Source organism: Triticum aestivum, chromosome 7A (genome assembly GCF_018294505.1).
Source record: "Triticum aestivum cultivar Chinese Spring chromosome 7A, IWGSC CS RefSeq v2.1, whole genome shotgun sequence".
Classification (NCBI taxonomy): Eukaryota; Viridiplantae; Streptophyta; class Magnoliopsida; order Poales; family Poaceae; genus Triticum; species Triticum aestivum.
This window is the reverse complement of record NC_057812.1, coordinates 11,888,058-11,894,007: the sequence shown is the minus strand read 5'-3', so window position 1 is coordinate 11,894,007 and position 5,950 is coordinate 11,888,058. Positions and strand designations below refer to the sequence as shown.

At 48.7% G+C, this 5,950-nt stretch overlaps 1 pseudogene; it reads right to left on the bottom strand.

Moving 5' to 3' along the window:
• Positions 1-333: 333 nt before the first annotated feature.
• LOC123152787 (receptor-like protein 52) lies at positions 334-1,919 on the bottom strand (annotated as a pseudogene).
• Between the last annotated feature and the right edge of the window lie 4,031 nt (positions 1,920-5,950).

The window sequence follows — 5,950 nt, the reverse complement described above, 5'->3', positions numbered from 1 at the left end:
GGGATAATAGCCCTAATAATAAGTGCGGGGATAATAGCCGTAAAAAGTGGAGATAGTAAACCTTCTTGTTTGGTCTGTATTCCTCTCCAGTTGAGAAACCAAGAAACAAGAAACATTATTGGTAGCCTCGCTAGTAATGATCATATTATTATATCCTAGCTGTGCTCCAGGTAGCAGTGTACCACATGGTTCATCGAAGCTTTGCCAGAACAAGGATGAACTATTCACTTGGTCTCTTATTACCAAATTTCCGTTGTCAAGAACTTCAAATCGTATCGTGCACAAGTTGAGAGTCCTGGGCTTCTGCAACAAATTCACTCGTGGTTGTATGATTCATGTTATGCAACCAGTTAGCTGGTTGCCACGCAATACCAAACGTGTAAGGTTGGCAAACTTGCTCATGTCGGCCGGTAGCTCGCCGGAGAGAAGGTTGTTTGCCGCCCTGAACACCTGCAGCCCGGTTGCCGATGTTGGTAGGGCCCCAGAAAACTTGTTGTTCCCCATATCAATCCACCTGATGTTATCAGGTATCTTGGCCGGTAAAAACCCAGTGAAACCATTGCTCTCTATCACCAACTTGGTCAACTTCGGCAATGACCAAATTTTCTCGGGAAACTTGCCGTGGAAGCTGTTGTTGGAGATCATGAGGTTGTTCAGCAGGACGCAGTCCGTGAGGTTTTTCGGGAGCTCGCCAGACAAGCTGTTGTTGGAGACCACAATGTCGTCGAGCATCCCGTTGGCGCAAATTGATTCTGGGAGCGGGCCAGACAGGTTGTTGATGGAAATCTCGAGGTTGCTGAGAGGCGAGTGCTTCCCAAGCTCCACCGGCAGCTCACCCGAGAGCTTGTTTTCATGTAGCCTGATGTCCCTAAGATTGAGGAGCATCGCTATGCTTGCTGGAATGATGCCGGTGAGCTGGTTGGTGTACATGAATAGTATGGTCAGGTTCTTGAGGTTACCAATGTCTTCTGGTATTTCTCCTGTGAGATGGTTCGACGACACATCAAGCTCTATCAAATTCACCGACCTGATTTTGCGCGGTAGTTTGCCGGTGAGTCCATTGGCGAACAGGTACAAGTACTCGAGTTTTGGGCGCTGCCAGACCCATGCCGGGATCTCGCCGGTGAGATCGTTCTTGGTTATAGCAATTAGCTGGAGGTTCACTAGGCTCGAGTATGCCTTTGGGATCTCGCCGGTCATGTTCATCTCAGACATCCAGAGGTAGCTCAGGTTGGCCAGCTTGGCGAACTTCGGCGGTGCAGGCGCCGGCGCGAACGGGTTCCAGGCAAGCGTCAGCTGCTCGAGCCTGGTGAGCTTGCTTATCGGGTACCCTTGCTTATCTCGGCTGCTGGGTACTCTCCGGTAAACTGGTTGGTGTCAAGAAGCAGCGACCTTAGGGCCGGAAGCTCGGCCATCGCGGCCGGCACGGCGCCACCGAAGTAATTTGCCGACAGGTTGAGGTGCTCCATGGCCTGCGACAGGCGGCTGATGTCATCCGGAAGGACCCCGTGGAAGGCGTTGCAGGAGAGGTCGAGGAAGCGGAGCTGGGAGCAGGCGTAGAGCTGGGCGCCGGGAAACCCGCCGGTGAGGTTGTTGTAGGAGAGGTCGAGGTGTGTGAGGCTCGGCAGGTCGCACAGAGACTCCGGTACCTTGCCGTTGATGTTCAGCATCGGCAAGGATATCCCAGTCACCACGCGTTCGTTGCGGCCGCAGACCACGCCGGTCCAGGTGCAGTGGTCGGCGTTGGCGATGGGGTCCCACGACACAAGTTGCCTTGGATTTCCCCACTCTTTCTTGATAGCTAGGAGGGTGGCTGCTTGGTCGCCGGAGGTGGACTGCGAGCTCGATTTGCCGGCCACGGCCAGCAGGAGGACGCCCAGGAGTAGTAGAAGGTGGGATGGAGGATAGCTGCTCGCCATTATGTTTGTCCGTAGTTTGTTACTAGCTACTGAGCTTCGGTGAGGAGTGGAGCAGAGCTAGTTGGGCTAATATCAATGTTTTAAATAGCCGGCTATAGCTCCGCTATAGCCCGCTATATAGCCTTTTCAGCAGGGTGTCGCTAAATAGTCCTATGTACAAATAGCCCGCTATAGCTCCGCTATAGCTGATTTTGAGGTCCTCTGCTATTTGGCAATAGCCCGCTATCTAAAACATTGGCTAATATCCGCGTGAAAAGGCAAAAGCTCCCCTAGAAGACTCAACAACAGTCGTGGCCTGGTCATCGGTCGCCGGTCGTCGCGGTCGCAGAGACGATATATACCAGTTCACTCACACTTGTGAATAAAGGTTTGTTTGTAGTAGTAATCTTTATTAGTGGAGTCTATATGTTTTCAACTTTAGAGACTTGTTATAATTGCAAGTGTCGTAGCACTACTAGATTCATGTGCTACGTAAGTAGGTCTATTTGTGTTGCACTGTCAGCCCGGACACGGGCTAGTTTGTGTTTATGCTCATAATATGAATATTCAGTTATTATGTAAAAAAATACCCCTAAAAATAGTTATTATGTCAAAAATTCATTTGTGAGATTAACCGTTTCCATCCATATATTAGTCTTCTAATGAAAATTAGCATGATTTTAGTATTTTTCTCCTTTTCATCCTCTTTCTCACTTTCTTTTCTCCATGGCTATGATGATGGGATCTATCATGTCATATTGTAGGCAACAACAAGTTTGTGTGGTTCCATTTGTGTTGACCAGCCAATATATTTGAGAACAATGGTTCCATTTGTGTTTACCAGCCAATATATTTGAGAACAATGGTTCCATTTGTGTGGCTCGGCAGGTCGCACACAGACTCCGGTACCTTGCCGGTAAGGCCAACTTCGATGCACAATCCCAAACCGATGTCCTTTTTGTCCGGATTTTGTCCATTTGGGTAGGGCAATGAGTCGGAGTCCGGCCATTTTCCTGGATGCGCTGGTAGTGCACCCAACGCGCAGACGCATCTCGTCCGGTCGCCTGGAATATTTTGCAAATGAAATTAAACACCGCGGTCGTAGTTCATGCCAGCGGCCATAATTCATGCTGGCCAGAGTGTCGGCGGCCAGCATAGGTATGCCATGGCCCTGGAAGATGACGTTCTCCATGAACGCGTTGTAGTCGGGGTCGTCGGCCACCAGCGTCGGGATTGGCATTTCGTCGAACAGGTTGCAGGCACTGGGATGGTTGGTCGTCAGAATTGGCTAGGGCTGCTTCCTTTTTCATCCTATTGGACGACTAGCCAACGCCACAGTACCCAGGTGTGATGTCGAGGTCGACGACGGCCGGCTGGACGGGGGTGGCCGGCGCGATCACGCTCCCGTTCGGTGAGGGGGAGAATGCATGCGGGAGGTTCTTGGGAATGACGGGAAAGTGGGTGTGTTGTGTCCCCACGGGCGGGCCAGAATAGGACAAGGGCGCTCGTCCCGCCCGTCCGCGCGCTGCCCGTTTCGAAGCAAACAAAACCCCAATTTATGCTGAAAATGTGTCGGCAGCGGACAAAAACGAACGTTTGTCAGTTGGCTCCCGTGCGTTGGGTCACGATTTGTGTCCGTTTACCCTAGAACATACGCGACCGAAACATTTGTGGTCGTGCTTTGGAATTAGGCCTAAGGTTCAGACTGTGCAAGGATATCTCTGTCACGGCCTCGGCGTGTTCACCACCGCACACCACGCCGGTCCAGTTGCGCAGTGGTCGGGGTTGGTGACGGGGTCCCACGACACAAGATGGCGTGGGTTTTCCCACTGTTTCTTGATAGCTAGGGAGGGTGGCTTGGTCGCCGGAGGTGGGCTGCGAGCTTGATTTGCAAGCCAGTAGGAGTAGGAGGACGCCGATGAGTAGAAGGTGGAAGGGACGGGTGCTCATCGAAATTATTTTTGTCGGAAATTTGGTGACGTGGGGAGTGACGAGTCGAGCACTTCATATATAAAATGGCCGGAGCTCGCCTAGTCAAATCGTTGGTCATGAGTCGTCGTTCGACATAGCAATTTCGCTAAAAGTAGGGAGCGTGTCCGCAGATGCTGAGGCCATGTTGAAAAAGAGTTGATTCCTCTGAATGCACTGTAATCTAGTCTAGGATGAGAAAGTGATGTGTGGTTCTGATGTATTCGCTTGTCCGATGCATTGGTACTAGCGTGTGGAAAGTGATGCGCGGATTTGAAGAGTGTTCCAGTTTCTCAACATTTTGTATTGACTGTTTACTTCTAACATTTTTTTATTCAAAGGGGTATTTTATTGGCTCAAACTGAAATATCAAGAGGATACAAACATCATAACCACACATCCGGCCTCTATATTGGTAGGATGCATACAGGAAACACACGTACAAAAATACTTCGGCAAGTAGCAAAGTGTGCAGCAACCACTACCTGGTCGACTGAATCTAGACCACCACCACCAAGTTGTCCAAGTATGAAATAAGGGGCAACTGCGCCCAGTCCGTTGCGGCTGCCCGGCAACAGATCCACTGGTGGAAAAAGGGCCTTTGGTCGCGGTTCGCAACTGCCATTAGTCGCGGTTGCGCAACCGCGACCGAACGGGCGCGACTAAAGGCCCCCCCCCCTTTAGTCGCGGTTGCTTAAGAACCGCGACTAAAGGCCCGTCCACGTGGGCGCCAGGTGGCCGTCGGGGCGGAGGACCTTTAGTCGCGGTTCTTCTGGCCAACCGCGACTAAAGGCCGCCGCAGGTTTAGGGTTTTAGCCCCCCCCCCCTTAAACCTGTTTTCTGTTTAATTTGTATTGTTTTATTTCTTTTGTGCTTTATTTTAATTTTGAAGGAGTTTCATATATTCTACGGTACTACATACATGCATATGAATGTACAATTTCAAATAAATTTGAAATTAGAACCAAAAAGAATTCAAGAGGAATATACAATATATATTCAATATCATCGGATGACCATATACAATTTTGAACAAGTTTCCATACATGATTTAATGCATATAAAGTTCTATGTCCTCGTAATAGTGTTCTCCTTTAGGATGGAGGACTTCCCTGCTGAACCATCCAGCTAGTTCCTCTTGAAGTGGTCGGAAGCGAGCTTCTGGACTAAGCATCCACCGGAGGTTATTCCTCTGAGCATTGGTATCACTCGGAACCCGCTCAGAGGTGTATCTCCGGATCATCTCACAGACATAGTATCCACATAGATTGGTCTCCGGTGGCTGAATATCCCCATCATTTTTAGCCTTTAACATTTTGAATTCTAGCTCTTTTTTGAATTCACCGACCTTTGTATCTACGAACCGTCTCCAAACCCTACGAGGCAAAGAAAATTAAATGAACAAGAGAGTTATTAATTAGTTACTTGATATTAGGAAATGAACGAAATAGGCCGATCGATATAGAGCGCAAATGAATGAAAATAATTACTTCTGCAGCATTCTTCTCATGCCGCCCCAAAGCTTTGGATCCATATTCACAGAGTCGTGGACGAGACATTCTGAGGTGTTAACTTTAATTACTAGCAGAATCCAGTGGAACCTGCGGACACGATACATGCACAGTACGTCATGCATAACTCATTGATTAGCCGGCCACATACCATGCATGGAGTAAACAAAAGAGAATGTGCTCAAGACAGAAACACTCACTCAAAATGGTAAGGAAATAGAATATCACTTTTGATTTCCTGCTTTGTAAGAAACTGCCACAGGTCTGCCTCCACGTCGGCGGGGTAACGCTCCAACACATGTCCATTAACGATGTGTGGGTCAATGAACCCAACATCATGGATGTTCCTTACTCTGCATTCCTTAATCTTCATTCTGCATGTATAATAGCGGACATAACAATATAGTTAGGACATATATATAGTGCAGGCAATATGAACGAGATGGGGTAGAAATTAATAAATCACTTACAGAACGTAGCAACTGATGATAGATTTATCGAGCTCGCGCAGATTGAAAAGCTGGAACAATTCACTCAGTTCAATTTGTACATAGTAATGTTTGAAGTGATGCT